This window comes from Bombus affinis, chromosome 5 (assembly GCF_024516045.1).
Source record: "Bombus affinis isolate iyBomAffi1 chromosome 5, iyBomAffi1.2, whole genome shotgun sequence".
Taxonomy (NCBI): Eukaryota; Metazoa; Arthropoda; class Insecta; order Hymenoptera; family Apidae; genus Bombus; species Bombus affinis.
The window spans coordinates 1,076,507-1,102,957 of NC_066348.1; the positions used below are offsets into that span (position 1 = coordinate 1,076,507).

At 34.0% G+C, this 26,451-nt stretch overlaps 2 protein-coding genes across 7 annotated transcripts in view; both read left to right on the plus strand.

Annotated features, from left to right (window-relative positions):
* Nucleotides 1-26,451, plus strand: part of LOC126916236 (neurocalcin homolog) — an 80,136-nt gene that overhangs the window by 13,920 nt on the left and 39,765 nt on the right. The gene's annotated exons all lie outside the window — the stretch shown is intronic.
* LOC126916237 (neuronal calcium sensor 2) overlaps nucleotides 1-26,451 on the plus strand; it is a 66,522-nt gene that overhangs the window by 13,750 nt on the left and 26,321 nt on the right. Inside the window, exons 1-2 of one of the 6 annotated variants that reach the window (XM_050721797.1) lie at nucleotides 24,841-25,007; nucleotides 26,215-26,352. The gene's annotated coding sequence lies outside the window, so the exon portion shown is untranslated. Of the gene's footprint in view, nucleotides 1-9,786; nucleotides 9,833-24,840; nucleotides 25,050-25,105; nucleotides 25,611-25,793; nucleotides 25,972-26,214; nucleotides 26,353-26,451 lie in introns of those variants that run through there. The other 5 variants (XM_050721793.1, XM_050721794.1, XM_050721796.1 and 2 more) reach the window with 5 other exon arrangements.

Here is a 26,451-nt window from a genome sequence, read left to right on the forward strand (position 1 = left end):
CTACTACATTATACAGGCGTTCGTTAACTCAAATGTTCGAAACTTTTTTCGATACAGATAAAAATTCAGGAAAGAAATTTAAGAGTGAACTTTTTTTTTTCATCTAATTGACCTAGTTTTACCGTTAACGTAGTTAACGATATTTTTTTACGTTCGTCGTTTATGATATGTGAAGGGTTTAATCGAAAAGAAACGTTTGTCGAAATTTCGTTTCAGATAGTTTGCATAACGCGATAAATTTCATTTTATTTCTACTCTCTCTCTCTTCCTTCCTTGAAAGGATTTCCATCATTTTATGTTTTCAGAGCATGCATGAAAGTTTCAGAATTTTCTTTTGCTTACTTAAAAGGTGACATTTTTTCCCCAACGAAATAATTATTCACGTAGCGTAAGAGAAGCGTGTTTCCCATACAAATGAGCCATCGCTCCGTTATTGGCATAGAGTACATAGAAAATATGATTAGTATGATGGGATAATGTCTAAAGGAAGTTATTAAACATAATTACTTGCAGCTTCCAAATAGAATACACAACCGGCCACACATAAGGCGTGGTATTTCAAGACGTGATATTTCGCATGCGTTATTTAATTTATATCGTTACGTTCTTGAACAAATTTACAGTTTCAGTCGCTTCCCGCGGAACGGCATATTTCGCCGGGTCGTGAAACATTTTTGTAATTGACGATACAGCGAATTTAACATAGCTAACAAGAATGTATTATATATTTAACGAAGTCCAGGAGCGAAGAAATAAATAACACAAATAAATGTCTCGAACCGTTTAAGATAGACGAGGTTTAAATATCTAGTATATTTTGCTGGCCAAATCGCTAAGGTCTATCGTATATTAACAAGTATAGACAGTTTTATGCCTTTCAGTGTTAGCTTTAATGTATGCTTGAAGGATATACATTGATGTTAACTCTACACATTTTTATACTCTGTGTCTGCAATTTTTTTCTTTTTTTTTCTTTTCTTTTCTATTATGATTTATTTTCGCTCGCACGAGCATAAATCGCTATTGTACGACGGAGAAAAGGGACGAAACAAGAAATATAAATACCATTTTTTTTTTTTTTTATCTCTATAGTACCAAATCAGCGAAACAAAATTTTATTGCATTTCAGAATTCTGCAGAACGTACTTTTGTATTTCGAATAAACCTAAATGTCTGTTTCCTATTAACCTCTTGAAGATAAAACTAAGCAAAGGCAAATTTTGTTCAATTCTGATTCACATCGTAGACACATTCAAAGTAATCAATATACATTTTTATTTTTTTCTTTCGGATAACGTCTAGAGACGATAATTAAAACGTGAAATACGTTATTACGCGTATTATGTTTTAATTAAAAATGTATCTCTTAACGCGAAAATGCTTACTCTTATCTCATCGTTTCTTTACTTCACATTTGAAATGCAATTTAATACTTGCTCTAGGTAAATGACGTAATTGTTTATTTACATTCTGTAGTTATTCGTGTATCATAACTATTACTATCAAGTTCCATCTAGGATCGAAGAATTTGAAGAGATATTTGCTTGGCTTCGAATAGAATCTATAACTCACTCTCTTCGTGATAAAATCCACAGCCACAGAAGTTCCAAGCAACTGCGGAATTGAAAACAAGCAGAAGTCATTTTAAAGTATAAGTATTTTTAATGTCTACCAAGCAAACAAATACTAAAGTCTCAATTTTTAGAACACTCGATAGGATGTTTTCTTCTGCAGATATAATACGTAGAAAATCTTACCGATTCTTTAATTGTAACTATTTTGGAATTCCTTCGATCGAAGAATAATACGATCTAACGCTCCATTATTTAACATTAAAACGTGTAATAGTTACAACATTCGATTGATATTATATTATTGTAATATAAAACTAAGTTAATATTATAATATTATCGGTATGGTTTAAATATATTTATGCATTTTCCATTCTGTTGGACGGTTGCGTAATCTCGTGGGAATACGAATTTTTCACAAGCGAATAGTTTGAATTTTTTTTATTCCTGCACCTGTTAAATTGATCTAACTTTGACTATGCAATTTTTCGTTCGCAAATTCTATATTTCGGCTTTTTTCCAGTTGGAAATCATGTTTTTACAAATTTCATTGCACCTCTTCCATCATCCAATCCCAGGCCGAATCATAACGATTTCTCTGTACATTTATCAGTTTAGTACCTGCGCTTGCTTTCGCAAGTTATGAAAATAATACGAAATAAATTTGATTAACGATTGAATCTCTCTTCATCCGTAAAGATAACTTTTCGTAATTTAGCAGAATATTATTTTTGAATAAAATTTGAATAAAGATAAGAATATTTTATGAAAAATGTAAATAAGTCTTTTTATACTTGATAGGGTTAATAAATATGATCTAACTATTTACATGCAATCGGGAAAGAATTCGAAACTTCTCTTAAAATAGCAGAGATTCTATAAGAAGTTACTGCTTCAAGTCGGTCCGTACTTTTTCATTTACATGTATAGTTTCTGGATTTTTTAGTAAATCGTAAATTGTATCATGGCTCTGATATAAACTGTATGAAATTCTTTAAACAGAATGCTCTTCACTCTTTGATTGTATTTCATTCTTGATTAATATTTCTTTCTTTTCCATTTTTTTTCGACATTAAAATTTTATAAAACGAACGAAATCAAATTCGCTGTCGATGGTATTACGAATGAAAATATTGAAGTGGTTATTAAATTAATTACTGGAATGCATAAAAATCTATATAATATCAGTTTGCTTATGTCATAGAATAAATAAAAGATAGCAGAGGTATCTACCTGTGGGAATCGGAGATTTAATCAAACTTTTGTCGATGACCCGCACCAAAAACGAATGAGATATAAAAGACAAACGAACGACATTCGGGACTCTCGAATCCATCGGCAACGAATCACAAGGACAGTTTCTAGTAGTGATTAAATTATTCGCTAATGGAAATTAAAATTTTTATCTTTCTATTTTAAAAGGTATTATCAACGAATTTCTAAGATTCTCTCAATAAAATGATTAAAGCTGACTCTTGAATTTATCGTTATAGAAAAAATATTAGCGATCCAATCGTGGCATCTCCACAAACACCTAATCGCGAATATCAAAATTGAGATTTTTAGTGATAAATGTTTAATCGAGCACGCGAGATTACCCCTTTAATTTGTCATCGACGGATTACGCCAGGCTTCAACATCGCTCCCTGCTGTTCGTGCTGATTCATCAAAACAAAGTATAGGGCTGACTCCACAGAACCTTAACTGCGGAAAAATCTGATCACGTGTTCGGGAACTACTACATTTGTTACTCGAACGTATTCCAAGTTCATTAAAAAATAGCGGTATTACTCATCACTAATTTTAGTATTACCGATCATTATACACGTTACAATCAATTTACATTGCGACTCAACTCATCTTCGCCGTTTAATCTACCCGCAACAAACAAAGCTAACGCGCTGGATGCTGCCTAAGAGGAATGAGTCGATTGGTACACAGCCAGCTGCTACGCTATCTGACACATCGATGTCTTTTCGCAATAGATTAGATTTCGCGTTAAAGGGCTAACCTTGGACCATCCAAAGATAGATAGTGATTTCTTCCAGGAATAATTACAAAATGAAAAATACAGATTTCTCCAGATGATATTAGCAGTTTGTATATTTACCTGCTAATTTCTTTAAAGAAAAAGTTCCATACAATGGAGAATTTATTCACTGTGTAAGAAACCTTTTCTTTTAGAACATCGATAGATAGAGCGAACAGTTTAAAATAAAAAATTCTTCGTGATTCATAAGGTAGCATCTGCTGTCTGAAATATAATGTCGGATTTTTATGAAGAATCTCAATTCTTTTATAAATGGCAGCAGTTTGGCAAAATTGGAAATTTTGAAAAAATTGAAAATTGGACAGAAAAAGATTGTCTACCAAAGAAACAGTCAACCTAAAACATTTCTAAAAATCAAATAATCGAAATATAAACAGAAAATTGTTATATCGTCGTGTCGTAGAACCTCTGATATTTTAGTTACTCTTTGACGAGTATACTGTAAAGAAGTTATAAGGCAAAGTTGGCAGAAGCGTGGCACCTTCGACATATCAGATTGCCGATTAGAAATTAATACATCGATGAAGGAATCGTGCATCGAAGGCTTGATCCTTGATTGCTGGTTCTCGTCGCGCTGCCCGCATTGCGTCGGATTGCCCTCACGCCGGCGCCTTGCACCCTTTGCTTTTCTGCTGCCGATTCGGCCTTCTCTTCATCCCCTCCTTTCATCCTTTTCGTCGACAACGCCCCTTCCATTGCGTCCTCTACGCAGCCAAGATGCTCGTTAAGCGTTTCATCCTTGCAGACGCTTTCATATTTGGCAATATCGAATATTTTAAATATTTCAGCCACCGATCCATTTCTTTATCGCTCGTACGAATACTATTTATTCATACTGTCTAGTATCCACGGAAATATTATTATTGTTACGTCTCATCTGTTTGTCGGATGATCAGCAAAATAGAATTATACAAAATTTTACGTAGCTATTGAATTTTATTCAATTCGTTTTACCTATATATAGTAAATTTATTGATATCTATGTCAGTCTTACGAAAAGTTTACTTCTTATTTATCGTTCGAATGAAAAATTGAAATTATAAATTTTCGTCGCGATTAATTTGATATACAACTCCTTAAGAAATTTCGGAAATCCGAAGAAATATAAGAATATAATATCCTTACCGTAATTGTAGGTTTGACGACATAAATGATCTCACAAGGAAGATTAATTTTGCATACGTTATATCTTCCATCTTTCTCACCGAAGCTAAAATAGGCTAAACGTTAATTTCGTTTTATACTCGACGAAAAGTTTACTACGCGAAACTATAGTTAACGTTACTCAGTGTAATTAAACTTCAATTATACCACATTGCCGCGTTTTTACGTACTATTTGGGCGTGGGTTGTAAGTACTTACTTTCATCGCTTTGGTTTGTATTAGGCGTCGTTAATGAAACAGTTGATGAATTACTCCTCGAACTGAAATTTCACAGAACTTGCATTAAATTTCATTTATCAAATGTCCAGATTTCCATGGAAATAGTAGAACGTTATTTTGCAATATATCTCTCTCTATATCTGTATATCGTTCGTTAATGTTTGAATAAAAATCGACTATAATTAATTAACTAGGCTTTTTAAGTGTTTACTTTCGTTTTACTTCATGGTCGAAAACTGGAGATTCTTCGATAGGCAGTTGAAGGGAAAATTTGCTAAGTAAGGCCATTTTAAAAGACTCTTTGAGATACGACAACCATTTTTAACGAGCTAAAATAGTTTGTTCTAAAATTTGACTAATCTAAAAGCGTTCATAATTATATTTATGAGGAACTGATCATTAGTTTGAGAATCTCTATTTAACGTCAGACATATAATAAATAATAAAAACCAACATTAATTGTAAAAAGAAAACTGCAGGTTTTCTTCATTTCCATTAAAGTATGATTTTTCTTTTCACGTTCAGTCTCATTCTCCGTGTCCCTCGCTTAGATTATTTCCGAGAATTGAAGAACGGGACATTATTGTAATTCTGTTCAGACAAACACCGCAACATGCAGACATTACAATGACCATGCATGCGTTATAGCTTATCGGTCATTTTCATTAAGAATGCTTTGTTTGACTAACACGGTACGTATCTGAAGCTGTCAAAACACAAACAGTTTGACCAAGTTAGCTTTAGCAGTCAGCTACGTGAACGAACCAAAAGAGACAATCAATGGCGAGGGAAATACGACGCCTTGCGTTCTATAATACAGGGTGTTTTACCCTCAATCGAATAGCTGAACGTCTCTCTGGAATATTTTTAAATTACTTCAATCGATACTGAGAAACAGTTTTAAAACAGTCCGAGCGGTATCAAAGGAGGGATATTGTGGAAAAATAATTTCTTTTAACACATTCGCCGCTGCTGCACTTGTAACTGTACATTCTCCTTTGTCACAGAAGCAAAGGCGATCTTAAAAAAAATGAAAGAAGACCTTGGAAGGACGATATTCTTCGTAAAATTCTTCCTTCCAAACCATTTAGGTGATAAACATTTCCCAGTATCATTAAAAATAAGGAGAGATACTTAATTGTCCCCTTAAGGATGACAAATCCTATTTATATAATATGACATTATATAGAACATCTAGAAATCCTTCGCGTTATAGCGGGGTATCGAACGCGATCGTACGATAACTTTGTTCGAACGAAATTGTCACGATAGCGTTAGAAACCCACAGAATGGCGCTATAAACCAGCCTTAATTCGAACGCTCCTTTGAGATACCATAAACTGGTATCATCACTTTTCAGATCAATATAATATTTTATTAACGAAACTCTACCAGGTGAACACACAACGCCGGTTAAACACTTTGTAGTCCAAGCGTAAGTGATCGTAATGGTGCTACAGTACATCCTCGAGCGCATAGAGAATAAATGAGCGGATGAGTTACTGTCATCGTTTCCTCCTTTGCTTCGTGCTATTGTCATATTCCACGCCTGGAAAAGCCAGACGCAATTCAATTAATAACATCGGTGAAATTTTACGAGTCACAAGTTACACGTTACAGAAAAGATCATGATACACATATACGAAAAGAGTTTGAGTATAAGAATGTACGCGTTTGAAACAATCAGAGTTACGATCGAAAGAGACGACAAAAATTTCGAGCGATATGATTTGGTTTGGTAAAAAATAAAAATGCAAACCGTCTAAGGTTTCGTTCATTTGCTTTTGATTCTCAAAGGAAAAATTGAATAAGAGACTGCTCTGCCGGGCACAATAAATCTCAAACCGCACAGGCATTTCCGCCGCCGACGATTTATTTCATGGCAATTTACTTTATCCCGTGTGTTCGTCCAACCATGTGCCGTCACGGTCACAGCCACAAAATTAGAGCCTTTCGCTTGATGCTTCACTCGATTACAGAACCAGTGACTTTTTCTCTTTTAAATACTTCCCAGCGTAGTCACGTGCATTCGGTGCACGCCTCTCCTCATCATATACGTATAAAAATAATTCTATCCGACTCTTTCTTCTCTCCCGATAGCTTTTACGTTGTGGAATTTAAAATTTACGAGAAAACTAATTAAGCCATACAAATACGAAATGGCTTTAGCGTACATATAGGATTACATATACACGTGTTCGTAATTAATATATGCTGGCCTGTAAAAATATCCGAGCAAACAGTTTTCGTACTCCTTTCGGTAAATATGAAAACTAAAAGAATTTTAATTTATCCCAGCTAAGCTTGAGTAAATTTTATTTCGAATAAAGATAACAAATGGCAATTTGAAACAACGAGTCATTTCGACTATATACTTCGATTTATGAATAGTGCTATTGAAACAGTGTAATCAGAAATATACCTTTAATACTGTAAGTAAGATTCATAACATCCGATATTCATCCTTTCATAATAAAGATACAAATAAATGATAAGCCTGGACCTAATAGGCAATTGGAGAAAATGGGGAAGAGGAATATGGCTTAAAACAATGAATTTGAGATATTATGTATTCTCTTGGTTATCCAGTAACGAAGGAGTATTTATAATTTATAAAGGTGTCGCAATGTAAATTAAAGAATTAAACAGATGAAATTCTTTTCCTAATGGTCGGACAAGTCGACACTGATATAAATTCTTATATAAATTCTTTCTCTTATACCAGTTTTAAAAAGAATTTGCGAGAATATTACTGCCTAGAGCCTCAGCCAACGAAGACAGTATTAGAAAATGATTTTAGGAATTTAATACTTATATAATATATTGCGGTGTTGGAAACTTTATTAAGAATTCGATTATTTCATCTATAATAAGTACAAATAATTAATGTTTAATAAAGTTTATACTTTTCATTTGATTAAAACTTAAGCTGAACTATTTCATGTAACTGTACAATTGGAGAAAATTGTGTAATTAATCCTTTTCTGGATTTGCGAGGAGATAGAAGAGAAAATGAGCAGTCGTCACAGTAGAGTTCTCCATTGTGCGCCCGGCACTTTTATGAACCAGAATGAGATCGTAGCAAAGAACTTTATTGAATTTAAATGAATTCATTTATATGCTAATTGACGAGGGAGTGTAAGTTAAGACTGAAGTTGCTGGAATTTCGAGTGTCTAAAAGAATCTTTAAAAAATTATTACACGTAACCTGAAATTTAGTAGTTTAATTCTTAATTCTCTAGTTGTATAATAATTTTATGAGTTCTATACGTCCACTATAACTTTTCGAAGATTTGTTTTTAAGACTTACAGGCCAGAACGTTAAGTGATTTTATGGGATGATTCAGCGCTGACAACGTTCGAGCCTCTCACAATCAGCGGTTCGATGAAACACATAATTTTAGCTGCCTAATGTGTTAGCAGACATTGCTAACATGGTTTCTGACACGATCGAGAATATCGAACTATTTTCGTGTGAAAGCAGATTGTTCATAGTTTTATATCTTGGAGAATTCGAAACTAGTCTGCCAAGGTTTCGGTCATTATTGTTATCTAGTTTTCGCGTTCTACCACTCTCAGAACGTGTTGTATCCTCGAAGTCGATTATCGCGTTTCAGATAAAACCATTCGACTGTTATTTGAAATATTTTTCAGTATCATCGACAATTTGAAAACTATTCGTGATGTTGAATGGATTTCAGTGAAATACCCTGTATCTTCGACATAATTTTAGTATAATTTTAAATAATCTGTGAAAGTATTGGTCTTTGCATAGTTTTACTAAAAAAGTTAATCAAACACGCCATGGGCAAATATTTTTATACAGATCTCTGTATAATTTTACAAATTGAAAAATAAACTTCGATTCAACTGAATTTCAGTTGAAATTACTCGTTGGCACTAATTAACTAGTTATCGAAGCACGTTAAGATAATTTGTCACTGTACGGCATGTCGCGTACGTTTCCTTCCGGTATTGGAATCGATTTCGGAGTTTAATTAACGAAGCTAGTTTGAATTCGGCTACAATTGATCTTGCCATGTATCACGGCCGTAACGACAGTCTTTTAACGAATAAAATTATAGCAAAGAATGTTTTAAAATCGCAACCAACTTCTGCGATTCGTCGTCTGAATGTACAACTAGATGCAGTGTGTATTTTAAGTATGAAATGGAGAAACATGTGATTGCAAAATATGTGGAAAAGAGTCAGCATGTCAGCTACCTTACCGTTGTGAAAAGCTAGCGGAAAGAGGAACATATCCGCACGAGTGGTTCCATCAGTGAGCAGCGCTTTGCTGTGGAATACGCGAGATTTTTCATGAAAGAGCACGTACTACGTCTAATCTGAGGAGCGTTAGATGGAGTGATAGTTGATGACCAACGAACGAGTGTTTTGCTTATGGTAAATTAAAAGCATACCGCAGTGTATACACGTATGCTATCTATTCGGAGTTTAAATTAATATAATCTAGTTTAACCATCTACATAGCTAGATACTTTGGCCTAATTTCAATTTGTCACTCCTCAAGTTTTTAGAGGAATGTCCATGTCACTTTCTAAAGTAATTCTACGAAATGGAAAATATTTATATCGTTAATTTGCTAGAAAAAAGTGACACAGTTGGGAATCTATTCCCTAATCTAATCTGTTCCATTTTTATTTCGTTTCACAAGTTATAATTAAATTGCGAATATTTATGAAAACTCATATTTTTATAAATATGATTTGAAAAATGGGTGCTTCGATACATCAGATATTTTACATACTTTGTTTATTTCAGGCGTGCGGCTCAATACTGGCAGAATACGCGCAGAAACCCCAATAAGGTAGGAGATCATGCAATTTAATATTTCAAACTTTTCGTCGCGATAATTACTCTTCATAATTTAATATTTAAGTACGATATATACGAGCATGAAGTTGCAAAATATTTTACGCCGTCGTGTTTCGTTACTCCGGCTGCAAAATTTATTTATTTCATGCATACAAAATTTTCTACACACGCGTAATAATCGTTCATAATCGTTAATCGTCATATATTCAAAGACTAAAAACAACATACACATGCAAGGCGGCTTTATTAATTATGGTAGTGTAAAACCACCGGAGAACTCTTGTACAGTTAAACTCGTAAAAGCTACTATTATAATTTCATTTTATATAAATATTAATTATAAGTATGTAGAAAATTAAAGTATGTTCCTTCTTTTAATGAAAATATAATACGATTCGTATAACTGTGAATTAATTTTATATAAATTTTTCTAAATATTCTTTGTTTTAATATAAAGGTTCAGAAAGCTATCATAACGAAAGTTCGCATCTTGTGCTCGCTATGTATTTGGCCAGTAAGAGGTCAAGCAGCTCAATTTTTCGATTAATCGCTCTCACCGATCTGATTTATAAGTCCTTAGTTACCTTGGTAGTAAATACGTCATAACTTCACTACGTGTAGACTGTAGACACGTCATTGAGACGTAAAAGGATATTGATTTCTTAGTTCTCTTGTAACTGTGGCACATCAAAATCCAAATGTTATAATGAATTAATTCTCGCCTCTATTCATCGTAACCGCATCGTCACATCTGTACACATCATATCCAGAACTAACGTCATTCCACATGATGTTTACACGCATACGTGGATATGAATGCTGGGTACTTAATGAGGACATGTGCGATTGAGTTTATGTCTCTAAAACAAAATATACAGACGTAGAATAAACAGTTAAGTGAAAAGTATTGATTTCAACGTAATGATAATAATAATTTAACGACTCAATTCAGTTAAGATTGAAATTTTCTTGCTTTATGAAATTATATATTTTGTATAAATACAAAGTTACTTTTTCATATTTTCCATATTTTGTGTGAAACATGGAAAGCAAGATAATATAATATAATATAAGATAGTATAATATTCATAATACAGAGAAATGTATGTATAATGTATATATGTTAAAACATATGTATGAAATTAATGATAAACCACCGAAAGATGAAACGGCGCATATACAGATTGCATAAAAGAATTACTTCATACACATTTGCAACAAATATATGTTGTTAGGATGTGAGTAATATTTAGAATAAAAATGCTCGTTTCAGAATGATTAATCTTCACAATGTTTGCACGACGTATTTCGAAGAAATAGAGCATACACGAAATAACAAACGACAAGTTTCAAGAAAATTGGTCGATTTGAAAACAAAGTTTTCGACAACATCAAATGATACTAATTTGTCTTGTCGTACGTTCGTTACCCTATTTTGTGACAAGTTTTATAAGACAGATATTTTGTTGACTACATCGTCCGTAAATGTTTCCATTCTACTTATTTTTACTCCTCCGCATTCCACGCCATTCAAACGTACACATAATAGCGAAACGTGAAAGAGAGACGAATTCTCGTGCACAAGATCACCATAGCTATTCTAACATATCAATAGCTATTCTACCCTGAATTTGCACGCACTATCAACGCGTGTAATCCTATAATCGAGTAAAATGTATAAGCCCAATTATTTTCAATTCACTTGTCCGTATCTGTTTGAAAGCAATTTGAAATTCAAGTTGACCACTTGATCGATTACTACTGTGTCCTTTTCAATTATACTCAAAACGTTAAAGATATAAGAAAAGTGAAGGAAAAAACTGGAATGACACGTTGGTACTAACGTTAAGTGGAAAAGTTTCAATCGTACGCTTGTATAATTGGTCTGAATATATTTTCTTCTTTATGACACGTTGCATAACTTTCTTTTCATAATTTAGTGTAGCTCGAAACTAGGACAAAGAAGTTCTTTCACACGTCCAAAAATATAACAAATATTTTGGATGCTTGTTATGATTAGATTGCGGGTTTTTATGCATTTATGAAAAATTTGAAAATGCACATAATTTTTTTTTTTTTTAATTGTATTCAAAAAAATGTAAAGTTATATATACATATACATATCAAATACAAGAAGATACAATATCGGCATTGTAATTATGTTTTGCGCGTTTTTAGTTGGTCGTCTTTCATTAATTAGAACAACCACTAATGTTCTTCTGATTGTCTGGAATTATTTATAGCACCTTTGTTAGAAACGATATATCGTTCCCTTTTGTTCCTGCTCGTTGTATAGTCTTTATTCGCGGAGAAGGAATAATGATGATAGAAAATTCGATTTGTTTCTCGAGCAACGAGGAAAAAGGTTGAGTAGAAGGAGAAAAGAGCCGCCGGTGTAAAGGTTAGGAATATGTCCGATGAGCGGCTCTTCGTGAAATAGTAAGCTAGGCACGAAGTTTGCCATCTCGTTTTGCCTCGTTTTTTGCCATTGTGCGCGCGTCACTTTCCTCGACTTGCCAGCGAAACGCTCATTGTTGTCTGAGCTTTTTCTCGTAACCTTTGTGGAGGGCGGCCGGTGTACATAAGCATGTAGCACACTCCCTATAAGTATAATACGTGCAATCTTTCTGCTACGTAGCCCTCTCTGTGTTCTGCCTTCCTTTTATGTCCTGTCACCTCTGCCTACACCCCTCTATCCTTCTTTTAGGCCCAACGTTCATCCTGTAAACCATCGAGTACGAGCTAGAGGTAGAGAGGTCTCCAGGTGGGCGGAGATCGATAGAACCGCGACCCAGCTTTACCCTAGCAGGCCGGGGAACCTGGTACTACTAGTTTCCGCGATTCCTATGTACACGATCTTCGTGTGTACACTTATATTACTCTTCATGAGTATTTCGACACTTCCAAATTATTGCAAATATACATATATACAATAATACATATTTTGATCTAATTTTGGTCCCTGATCTCATCTTAACTAGTTATACGTATTCTTGGTAGATGTTGACAGATAGTAGTATGTCGTATCGACGAAAACAACAATTGATATCTATTAGTATAAATAAAGAGACGATTAGTCGAATGTGAATAAAACTTAAAGGATTCATAATAGAAACGATTCTTGTTAAAAATTACATCTTTAGATCTCTGTTCAACGTTGCTTCGTCTTAATGTTTCTAGTCACATCCTAAAAGTTTATACATATTTTATGAAGCTTTAACTATTCATTGCGGGTAAATGTAAGACTAGGGCGATACAAATATATTTTTTATTTCAGCTTTTTAGCAGATCATTCTATTCCAGTTATAAGAAGAAGTAAAGAATTAACAGTAGAGAAAATATGAGGGAGAAAATACCAATCTTCTGATCAAATTGTACCAGGTGTTCAAATATTTATGATAGTCTACACATATACAACCGTAACAACGGTGTGTTACAAAATATAATTAGTGTTTCATACGCGATATGCTTTCTTAACCACTCTTCTGTTATGCTCTGCAAAATGCAGCTTTGTTTTTGTGATTAACCAATTATGTTATGTTTTACCGGCGATTTTTTCTACGTTTATTTACATCTTTACAACTCCGATCTTCCTATCGTTCAATGATTTATTTAGATCGGTAGAAACTTTGTTTCTTATCGAACTGATAGAAGTAAAAATTGTAATCAGTACTCAAACTATTTGAAATTAAGTACCATGTAAAATTATCTATGTTTCATTCTCGAAAACTGATAAAACTTGAAGTTTGAAGAAAATACTTTACTGTGTTTTAGCAGTTTTGAACTATTAAACCGGTTTAATTTAATATAATAATTAAGGGTTCGTTTTTCTTTTTTTGGAAAACGTATATTTGTTTCTGCAATAACTTCTGTACCCAATTGCAGCGATTTTCTCGAATACTCACATTTGTATCAAAATTATTATCACCCCTTCAGAAAAATTTAATAATACTTTGGAACAATTAAATAATTCGGTTAGAAATAATTTTAATGAAAGAAATATAGCTATAGATCGCCACGATTTCACGCACTACTTCGTCCCTATTTACGCGATTCGAGAATATTCTTAATAAAAAAACGTCCTCTTGAGCACGATCCTGCTCATCTCGCATGTTACTATAAAAGACAAAAACGAAAATATTTTATATTGTCATATTAAAACTAGAGAGCGCTATAATTATCTAAAACTTTTAAGAAAAACTGAACTATAGTAGCTTTGTGAAATTATATTTGTTGCTATCTAGTATATAATACAAAATGTCTTTCTTCTCGATTTGCACAATTCATTTAATCATGCAAGAAGTTTACATTATGTAGAATAAAAGAAGAAGAAACATATTTCATGTTGTGTGACGTTTGTCCGTTTTAGAATAGTACCTACCACGAATGGGAAGTTGGCGAAACAGGAAATGTTATTGTACATACAGCCATCATCCTTCATTTGTATTCTACGAGACTTTGCTGTTAAAATATTTACATTGCGCGCAATTGGTACTGTTGTGTTTGGATATGCTAAAAGACTTAAGACCAGGTTTTAAAATAAAAATACGGTTGCTATTTCAAATGACCGATATATACATTTATTTACAATACTGTGACGATCATGAAAATATAAATACGATTGACTAAATATACGACGATAGATCGATTACTTTAATATTATAATTGTTTTATCAAAAATCTTTTTGTTTAGTTATTTAGTTAATATTAATAATTAATATTGACTCAATTCGGATTAACGATCGAAACGCGTTTAAGAATTAAAAGATTCGATAGTATTTAATATTTACACCACTTACTTTCAATATTTTAACTCGACATCCTCTTTTATTTCACATGCCTCGTTTATATCGTACAATTTTGACATTTATCACAACGTCGATTTCACGACATTTCATTAATCTACCAAGCTGCTACTACCGATTTGCCTAACGTGTGAATCATGTAATTAATATTTCTGCTTGATATGCAAAGTTTCTGCAGTTGTAGCAGCTGTCTTGATAATTTAATTAACAATTACGTACGCTCTATGTCACTCCCTAGTAACATTCAAAGTAACGTAACGGTAAACGCAGTTATACAGAATGTTTTAGAATTAGTGGTATGGACCGAAACGAAGTTGCACCACGATCATTCAATGTGAGAAAACCGATCAAAAATGTGGAGTGACATTTTTCGTGTAGAGATTTTTTTCAAGCAAATTTAATTTGTAACAGTTTTACTTCGCCAAATTCAATAAGAAAAACATTGATATATGTAAATGTTAAAAAATTGAAATTGTATAAGAACGAAAAAATTCTGAGATTTAATGGAGCATATAGTGTGTAAAACTTTATTAGAATGCACTATATTTTACAATTATGTTCTGCGTATTGTACGTCTGTAAGCGTTCTTCAGGGTATTTCTATTTTTCAAACCTTCCAATGCAAAAAGAATCTTCTCTTTGAGCGGTTCTCTACTCGTATTCTGGTCGCAGTACACAAGAAATTTGACTCCATAAGCAAAAATCCATCAATGTAAGTCCAGGGATCATATTGGCTATTTTACCATAGCGATCGATACAGCAGGGATATTGGTAACGTTTCTGAACACAAATGCAATAAAAAACTAGTCTATAGTGTACTCTAGTATCGATGAATTTTCAACATAGGTTTATTCAAAAACAAAAGGAGCATAAGTATCTTTATACGAAAAGATGTTGCTTTATTAGTATTTTCAACTTGCCTTTTCATGTAGATTCATCCACTTTCAAATTATTATATAATATCAGTTCGAAAACACCCTATATATTATTCACTGGAGTAACTGTAAAAAAATAAAAAGAAGATAATAATCGTTATTGATTCTTAATAGTTACGATACCTGCAAATATTGTCTGATAAACTGTGTCGAAAATGTCAAAATAAAAGCACTCCCGGGTTATTCTTCATTAGCGACACGCACGCATTTGCGTGACCACTAGAATGTAATTAACTTCACCTTTTTATTACACGCTCGCACATATTTTTCGATTTAAGGGCCGTAGCTTGCAGCCTATTTCTTCTTTAACACCTTTTATAGTTCTTTAAACTTTTCACGTGTTACTTGAACATGGAAACATTACTTTGAATATTACCTTATGGAAATGTCGACGAAATAATGGTAAAATAACGAAGGATTAGAATTTCTTTTTAAAAAATTAAAACATCTGTCACATTCTCGTGGGAATTAATATTATCAAAGACACTTGTGTATTTTTAGTAACTGCAAAAACAGAAGATTTGATTGATAGTCACATTGACTGGTTTGGTAGCTGTAGCTTCAATATCGAAAACTTGTATATATTTCACTATACTTAAAGAATAATTTTGGACAGGTTTTGATGGTATCAGCCAGATGTCGTAAAACGTGCGATATATATATAATGTTATGCATATATTCACATTAGGATACGCCAAAGCGATATTAATGTTTTATGTAGAGACGTAACCTCTGGCTACAAAAATCGATAATTCTGGGTTTCGAGCTGTGTCGCGTGAGGTGCACTCGTTACACTATAACTATCATCAATCTCTCTTTTTTCCTTTCCATTTCAATCTGTTTTCTCCCCTTTCTTCCTCTGTCTCTCAGCTTCTTGCACAACCTAAAGGTAAATTGTATGACGTTGGATATTTTTTTTAGTCTATTACATTGTCGTCTGATAAATTCTTCTTCGTTAGTAACGTTAGTATTTATACCAGATTAACCTAGGAAGTAATGTCCATTTTATGAACATTAAAACATATTAATTTGCTACAATCTTCCGCTACTTCGTTTAATCAGCTAATGCACGTTGCTTTCTATTACTTTCTCCCTACTAGTTCTCTATTCTGGGAGCTTTTTAACGTTAGTTTCATTAAAAAGGAATATGAGTTTTGATTTGAAAAGTCCTTCGATGTAATCTGCTTCCACAAATGTGTCTATCTTTTATCCATTTAAATAATTTTACATCTTGGGAAACTGATAATTGGGATGTATCTGATAAATACAAAGAATGAGAAAGAGTTTTTCTAACCGGAGTTTTTAAACTGTATAAAGTTAACTTCCCATTTATTAATTCTCGTATTTTTTCTCTTTTCCTGTTTCAAGTTGTTTTACGTTTGTTCCACATTGTTCCAAAGCGTTACTTCAATATCATATTTAGTTTGGGAAATAATTCGTTAAAACTGTATCCAGTATGACAGTCGACGCTTCTCTTCATTTTGACAGCAATAATATAGAGGGTCCTTTTTTTTGCAATATGTGTACACCCTTGTATTCGTGTTCCGGTCTTCAAATTTTTTGTTCTGGCTGTTCTACAGATGAAGGTTCGTGCTAAAAAAAAAAAAAAAAAAAAAAAAAAAAGAACCCTTTACTGTATATTATTACTGTTAAAATAATGAGAAATGTTCAGTGTCTTATGTGTACAGTTTTTCCAAATTCGTACCTAAACTAAATATGATATTGAAATAATATTTCGCAATAATATTTAAAACAACCAGAATAATCCAGAACAACCATTACATGTTCGATTTTGAAGAAATAGGGAGCTGGTGAAATTTTCACCTGTTTGAAATTACTTCTGGGGATGTTTTTATTATTTTTATCATTTTAGGAATTTTCCGAGATAAATCATTATCTCTTTTTAAACGATGTATAACAAACGTAAAATAACTTGGTACAACAAAAGTATTCGAAATTTGAAAATGAGGGGTAACTTCATACAGGCAAGTTTTTAAGGTTTCTTCTTTTTTATGTTTCGAAATGAACTTAATGGCATTATTGATATGTTCGCAAGATGTACAACCGCCTCGAAATAGAAATATTCCTGAATTTATCATCCTAAATCCTACCATTCAGATACTGAGTAACAGCAGCATGGTCATCCGCTTCAAGTCAAAGTGAACATCTGTGTCACTTGATGAGCGCTTTCAAAAGACGGAATTAAAGGTTGCGACGGAAGAGGTGGATGAAAAGCAGCATAAGCCAATAAGGGATCAAGCAATATTCATTAACGAATTTACATTGTTGGTGAAAGTACACCGCTCAGAGTAATTAGAAGCTCGTTCTCCGTTGTTACTTTGATTTTTATATCCATTTCTTGTATTTATTCATATTTTTCAACGTTATGTTTCTTTCCCCCAATTAGCAATAAATTTCATTTTTAATACTTCGGTAAATTCATTAAAACACTGTAATAGACTTCCTTTTAACTAGAATTCCTCAGAGAACACTGGATATAAAAAGTAAAAACTCGATATAATTAATTGAAGTAACGCAGTTTCATTTCGTACAAGCGAGATTGGATTACGTTTTATTCTTAGATTTAATAATTGGAAAAAAGTACACCGTAAGTACATCTAGGAAGAGGTTAAGTAATTCCATTTTAACGAGCAGATACTCTCACCGCAAAGTGATAAATTGATTGATATGCTCGATAATGATTTTTTGACACCATTCAATGCTCTTCTGTCGCGTGAAAAAGATCTCATGTCCAGATTTCCCTCTACGCGATGAATTATGTAGTGATTCATGTCTAACTTCGTATCAGAGAAACTCTCATTGAGTTACATTTCAATGGAAAATAATGATGTTATGTAAGAGAGAAAATGATAACGTGGAAATATAAAGTGAGATTAATAATATACAGCGTGGCTCTCATTTCTTTCCACAAAACCATGCAAGCATATTCTATGAGTAAAATAGTAGCATGCAATTTATCTAAAGTTTCCTAGTAAATTTTGTCACTTGCACTTTACAGACATTGAAGGATTAAATGATTGATGATCTACTATATTCGCTAAAATATTCTATGAAATTGTATGATTCTGCAACGTAACATGGAATTTATAAATCCTGTATATTTAGGTCAGCAAGCTCGTCCGATTTTCAAAATTTGAAATGAAAAATTTATTTCAGTGTAGTTTGCGATTTTTTATATAATCACTTACTTGGTATAACTTATTTTGTATAATCACAGTTTTATTGTATGGAAATAACCAGTTCGTTCTTATTTTTAACAATCAGAAATTATTACAAATCGTTAACCATAGGTCAAAACTTTTATTTTCTATAATCATAATATATCTTTGTCATAGAATATAACGCTTTTAACAACTATGAAAAATGCAAAATTAATCTATACTAAACGCGAATACCGAGCGTCTTTAATAATTTTAAATTCCTAATGAACTTTTAAACCTTTAAAATTACGAATTTACGATGAGTCTTAAAAGTTTTTGAAGTCTTGAACGACTTAACGTTTTAAAGTCTTTTTAAAGGAAAGCTTATTCCGAAATCACTGTGTTATTTTTTCCTTGTTTTTTAATACAAATATTTTTATTAATTGAATTAATTCTAACTTTCGAAAAGCATTAATTTGCTTGAAAAATCTTAACAATTGTAATGTTTGATTTTTATGGTCGTGTTTCATGTAAAAATAATTAATATTAAAGTGTCAGTGTTCTACCAAATGATTATAAAATCTTTAATGGATCGCAGTTAATTGCGTTAATCTCAACTTGGAGATTGAAATGGTTCCACTGGGTCAATAGAGATAATCGTAAATACGATCGATGTACGGGCCGCCACATTGATGAAGCGATAAGTGAAAATTCGTGCACTCGTTAAAACGTAGAAATTATACGATTAATATGACGTTATAGCGATTCCTTGCTCTAACAAATAACATTCGATATTCAATTAGATCGAAGCGTAATTTGAACATCATGTAAAAGAAAATAATTTATGAGTTTTACGAATGACGTGAGCGTATTTGCCAACCAAGAAAAGCATGTTTCAACGAGATGCATAAATTTATTAACGAGCTCGCGTGCTTCGACTAGTTGATGGAAAATTTCCATTGTGGAAATTGCGCACTGCGTCTTTCGTAGGAAAAAATTAAATCTTGCTGATTGGCCAACTCAACTGGAGAGAGTTACTTCCGAAAATGCACTAACGAGTTCTTTTTCACGATGAGCAGCCCACTCGTGCAATTATGGGCCGCGATTGGAGTCCTTGATCCTTTCTAGTCGATATGTCGCAAACTAGTCTCTGGTCCAACCTAGAATAGGCAAACTACGATTCGCCTCGTAATGAGTAGCGCTGCTTGCTAACCAGTGATTGAATTTCAATGAAGTGACTAGAATGAAATTCTGTAGATATTATAGTTAAAGTATTTTACTTGAGCGGAATTATTAATCTTTTATTGAATACCTATTATTTCGGTAAAGCTAAATTCGATAGAATGAAATTTTATACATATGTATTTATTTATACATAAAAAATAAAGCTTTTTATATTTAATCTATTTTCTATCTGTGATTAATCGATTAAGCAATTTCGACTTGAAATAGCGTTCGATACAACATCGGATTCGGGGAAAAAGACTTATTGTGGAAATTCATAAAATAAGAACGAGTTGACAACAATGATCTTCTTTAATTGATATCCGACACTTATACGCGTAGCATCTAGTTAGCGGTAAAAGTTTGATGATATTGGTGACCGTGTGACACGCGAAGGGATTTTAGTTGCCCTTTGAAATGCCGGGGGTCGCTGCAGGCATTATCCAACTTGCCGATCTTAATTTCTTCTTACGACGAGCGCGTCAAGGCTTTCACCTTCCTTGCAAGTGGGTATACATAGGTATATTGTACGATTTCGTACGACACGCGACCTAAACTCGCGTTTCATCACGATAAACACGAAAATAGCCGGATTGTACGCCACTCGATATGCATTTTTCGTGACGTCACGAGATTCATCTGTGCCTAAAACTTGGTGTGTTCAACACTTAACGTCTGCAATTAACATACACGTTTATACAACACAAGCTGTTACAGAAGCTTAAAATAATGAAGACGATCGATAATCTCAGGTTGTTATTGATTACGCACAATTTTAAAAGCGTGTTTCTCAATGGTGAATATATTGAGAGTTGAGAATCCTTGGTAGTGGAATTTAGGAACTTTCTATTCATTTTTTAAATATAGAAACTGCAATTACACGTCCTTTTTTACTGTAGAATGTTTTATCGTTTTTGCAGAACCATAGTGTTGTAGCTATAGAACATAGCTTGCATAATTTAATATCGTATCTGTGTTTCTTGTATTTCACACATTGTCTAAATGTGTGTCTACGACTCCACTGCGATGGAATTTATCGGTAATTCATCAATGCAAAGAATTTCACTTGAACTGTAGCACTTCTCGAAATTCTTGTTGAATTTATCGACAAGCATTTGAATCTCATACACGTATAGGTTGTTACATTAACTCAGTTCAGTTCAAACATCTCCAGTATTTCAAGGAATAAACGAAAATATTGCAAAAATTCGTTTTATCGACCTATGTCCGATATTAAGATTGACGATAATGGAATAGCAGTTCCATAAATAAGAATGATTCGTTGATATTAAGGTCACTATAAATAAATATTTAAAAAGGAGTTTAATTGTATCGATTTTCGTGTAAATAGAATTTAGCTAATAATTATGTAAATTGGAAATGTACGAATTCATTCTGAAAGTACGAGATTATTCGTATCGAATTGAAAAATATTAAGTGAAAACCCGAGCGAAATCCGGAAAGTATTTTTCTTCGTACGAACGTTTTGGATTACGAAAGATCCAGATACGCGAGATGAAGGACTCGATTCGGTGTTTGATTGCGTTCAACGTACCTCACTCTTCCGAATGACCGACAGGTGCAGATCCATATTTATAATAAAACAACATATAAAACTACAAGTAAAGCGATTTTTATTTAAATAAACTAATACTATAATTATAAGCTATTACATAGATATTTAAAAAATGCAATGCTACATTGAATAATTCCCTTCAGCGACTATGTCGCGTTTCTTCCCGGTTCTCCTGAAAGTTCTCCTTATAAGCACTGTTAGAAATCAGTTTTATCGAATTAATCGTTACGATCATTGGCTGAGACAAGCAACTGGTATTCATCGGTAATTGTGGCCACTAGTCAGAACCACTGATGGTCACGAGTAACCAAGTCTGCGGACAACCTTAAGACAATGCATCATTGAACTACTTGCGATCCCTAGGCAGACCGCAGACGTAACCAATCATCGTAACCACTAATGGTCGCGATTGATTTTGTTTTGAGCAGTGGTCACAGCGACCAATATGATCGTAAATTGCAAAATCAGTTAACATAAACCGTAGGGGAACGTTAGTTATCAACGACAGACACATACGAAGGTTTCTCATTTAACATCGTTAGGAGAACAATCTCGTTGCTGGTAACAGCCGTGCATTCTTTGTCACATCAAGTTAAATGGTTTTTTAACTCCTGACAGTTTTGAAACAAATATAGAAATCGTTCTAAAACTTTTTATAGGATTGTACGTATTATAAGCACTTAATTCGGAAAGTTTTATCTCACACGGAACTATGAAGTTCTCATCTTAATTTCCTGTACAATGGAGCATTGCTCACCTCAATTACAACCAACTTGTTCGAAATTCAACATCTTGTTCTTCTCTTTCACGTTCTACTGTACATTTCTGCAGCACAGTTATTCAGAAAATTTCTTCAGAAATTTCTCCAAACAGTTAATAATCATTGCCTTCTCGTAGTTCTTAATGTCAAAGTTAGTTAATTTTAAATTAGGAACTTGCCAATTCATTTCAACATATTTAACTGTAACTTATTATTATTACTCTTAATAACAATAAGGTTTCTCGCAGAAATGGATCCTTGCAGGCAATTATTTAACATTATACTCGCTTATCTTCCAGTTCGATCATTAATTTGACACAGAGGATGCTGAGAAAGCTGTGGTACGCTGTAATTGTTGTGATGTTCCGGTATGAGAGATTAATGGACTTGAGCTCAGAGTTGTAGAGAAAAATAGAATTTCTATATTATTATCAAGAGATACTTGATCGAAACTAAATTAAATGTAATGTCATGACAAAGGAAATAGTCAATTTAATCGAAGATTACAATAAATTGATAAAAGAAGACAGTAATTTAATAAAGAATAATTCCGTTAAAAATATATTAAATTTTGTAACTGCTAATGCCTCGCTTTGCTAATGCCTCGCTTCTAAAAGAAATAATGTATTTTAAATCATGTGGAAAATTTTATTCTACTCCATTTTTCACCGAAAGCAGAATGTACGCTGGGCAGCACAGCGGTCAAATAGCTTTGGCTTTCACGATAATAGCTGCAGGGGCTATTTCATCGCGATTTTTGACAGTAAAGGTATTAAAAGATACGTTAAGCACCAATAAACACAATAAGAAGAAGATCAACTACAATAGATAGCTAAATATCTAGCTAAAAAATTTAGAATACTTGGCATACTTTATATATGCGATTTCGCGTTAAAGTCTCCGTGTTACTGGAACATTTATCTAACTTGGTCGATATTTTCTTATGGATTTAAATCATTTTGGAAAATCTCAACAAATTTGTACCCTCAATTTTGCAAAAAAAGAAGAAAAAAGAAAGCAAACAAAAAACAGAAAGAAAAGAAAGGAAAGCGTCATATAACAAAACTTTATCCCATATCTTCACGTGAAATCATGATCTTATCGATTTCATCGTGTTTACTACGATATCTCATATATGAGAATCTTATAAAAACTCAAAGATGTTCAATGATAGCAGAGCTATAAAAGTTTTATGTTCGCAAAGAAGATTTATTGGTTTAGAAGTATGTAGAGAAATGACAGTACGAATTTATCATTAACGCAACGAGCACGATTTTTGTTCGTTTTTCAATGCTTCAATTTGCAGAACGAACAACGGATGCGTATAGTTCTTGTGGTTGCTCTCAAAGCCAAAATCACGCATACATGTTATAGACAAAACGCACAATTTTCTTCCCTTCTTTCAGAGAATATAAAGAGTGAGAAACAATAGCGACTCTGTCCCAGTCGATTTCAGTCTCCATGACCTGATTACTCGTACCTCGTATTGACGTTACCTACAGTTTTCACTAACGAGTTGTTAATCGATATTAGTACCATTTCATCGTTTTAAATTCACAGCATTCGAACAAGCGGTCTACCAGCTCAAAGCTGACTCGCTTTAATCGGTACTCATTCAATAAAGATTTATTGCTACGTTATTCTCATGCACAAAGATACATTCATTCCAAGAATTTGCGAATTCTTCAGAAAGAAAGAAAGAGTGAAAGGAGAATGTGTAATATTTCGAAATTTACTCGGAAGCGTATTTACATAAAAATATCCGCGTTTTAATTATATCATTGATTATGGGATTTTATATTTAATTCTGAGTGCATAAATGCTTTATCAATTGCTTGTTTTACGCGGCTGTATTATTTGTAAAACAAATTTGATAATTTAGTAATTTTCAAGTAATAAAAATTAGTAATAGCAAGCAGGTATAAAGACGTAACAAGAAGGAGTTATGAATAATTATACACGTGGATGACTACTATAAATATTATCTGTGTACACGAAGAAAGAGCAATTTTCCAGGGTAAAATAAACCGTCGCTAGCTTTATCTATTCATGGAAATGGAAAAACGCACTCCTAAATGTCAATATACTGTATGCGTTAAAAATTGAACGTCTATATACCGTATACACCAGAAGATGAACTCGTTGTATCCATGAAAAACATAGAAGTGAAAAATATAAAACGCGAAACTACGGATACTACACATTTGTCGTTCTTTGGCTACGTGCAGTTGGTGAACGGTTCCACGAACAGTACTTTGTGTTTTTCTGTGACTGTTCTGCCGCAAGAAATCAGTGTATGAGAATTTAAAATAAAACTGTATACGTAATGATGTAAACGACGATGAGCACGTAACAGGAAGGAACAAGATGTAGAAAGGAGGAGAAGAAGGAAAAGAAGGTAACGAAGGAAGAAAACGGTAACGTAGCGAGCAGCGCCGTCGGTGGTGGATGCGGTAGAGGTTAGAATAGCGGTGGGTCGTGACGGTGGTGGAGGCCGCCGTTATGCTGTGGGTGGGATGCGCGAAGTTGGGACTGGGGGTTGGTGGGGAACGGACAAGGAAAAGGTGGGGGCCGGGTGGCAGCGGAGGCGGCTCGTTTAGCACGCAGGATCAGCTTCAGGGAGAACCTCGCTTCGTCTCTTTTACCTCGCGCTAGCTAGTAGCTCCGCCGCATTCGTACGTGATACCAAAGACACGCGTTCGATAGAGTTGCGTATAGATCCATAGAGATTTCCTTTCAAATCGTTTCTGTGCGTCTATTTGTTCTTTCCCCTTCGTACTTTCTTCTCTCTACTCTTTCTCCTCTCTCCTCTACTTTACCTCTCGCTTTATCCATCCATCTCTTTCGTTTACCTTTCTTCTTTTATGCTTTTCCATTCACTCGTCTACAATTACTTCTCCCTTTTCTTCTCCCTGTCATTCTGACTTTTTTTTTTTATTATTATCAATCACTTTTCCTTCCTTCCTTCTCTCTGTCTCTCTCTGTCTCTCTCTCTTTGTCTGTCTGTCTCTTTCTCTGGCTGTAACGACACGTAAAATCAGGAATTATGGTTCGATCGCTGTAAACGCGATCGATTTCTGCACGTATGAGCGTACAATGTCGATGAGTCGGAAGAAAGGACAACGAATACAGACAGGAAGCGAGAGTGTTCGTTGTGTGTCCTCGACGATGATCGTCACCTAGAGAAGCGAGTACGCACGCTCGTTCACGGAGACAGAAATATGAGGCGCGTCAGGACGTTCGTCGGAACAATCGACGCCGATGTTGTTGTCGTTAACGTACCTTCACAGACGAGTACAAAGAGAATAGAGTGAGAAAAGGGGAGAGATAAAGAGAGAGGGGGTGAGGGTGGGGGAGAGGTGGCGTCTAAGCCGCGGAGTACTACGGTTTAGGTTTGGGGTAGGGCGCGATAGTGGTATGGTTCCCGTTGACGTTCGAGTGCCAGGCTAATTGCCTTTGAGACTTGTGTAATTGTTCTTGAAATGGCGAAAAAGTGAACGAACAGGGCTGGTCCCTGGTGAAAAGAAGGGAAGAAAAGACGAAGGAACAGAGATAAAGGAAACCTCGAGTGTACTCCTAACACTTCTGCGAACAATTTCAGTTTCGAAGAATTCAGAATGTAGAACAATTCGGATTGTCGTAGTATCTAACGAAAATAGGGATGACTCTCGGTAAATTTGAATCTTCTTATCTTTTCTTATTTTCTTCCTTTCTTTTGTACGGGACTCCTGATCGTCGGAACGTTAGATCGGAAAGAAAAGATTGCTTGTCCGCGGCTTATCGACATAAGCATAACCCTCCCGTGCTCTGTTTCTCCTTATTCCGTCTGCCCTCGATGTCGTCGCACATTGCCATAAATACTATTTAAATTACCGAAATAATATAATTGCCTTTTTTTAATTGGTCGTTCACAGGATGCGTGAGTGTTTCACGTTAGCCGAGTCGTCGGTAAATTATGCGTGTACATAGAGGATAGCGGAGGGGATAGGCGAGAAGAGTGGAGACCAAGTGTCGTAGAAACTAGAATTCGGTCGTGTGTTGTGAAATAAAAGGTGGGTGTCTTTGAAAACTGCAGGAAAAAGCTACTCTCATCGGTTCGTCAGATTCGTTATTGCATTACTCACTGATCACAGTTTCAATTCGCGTATACA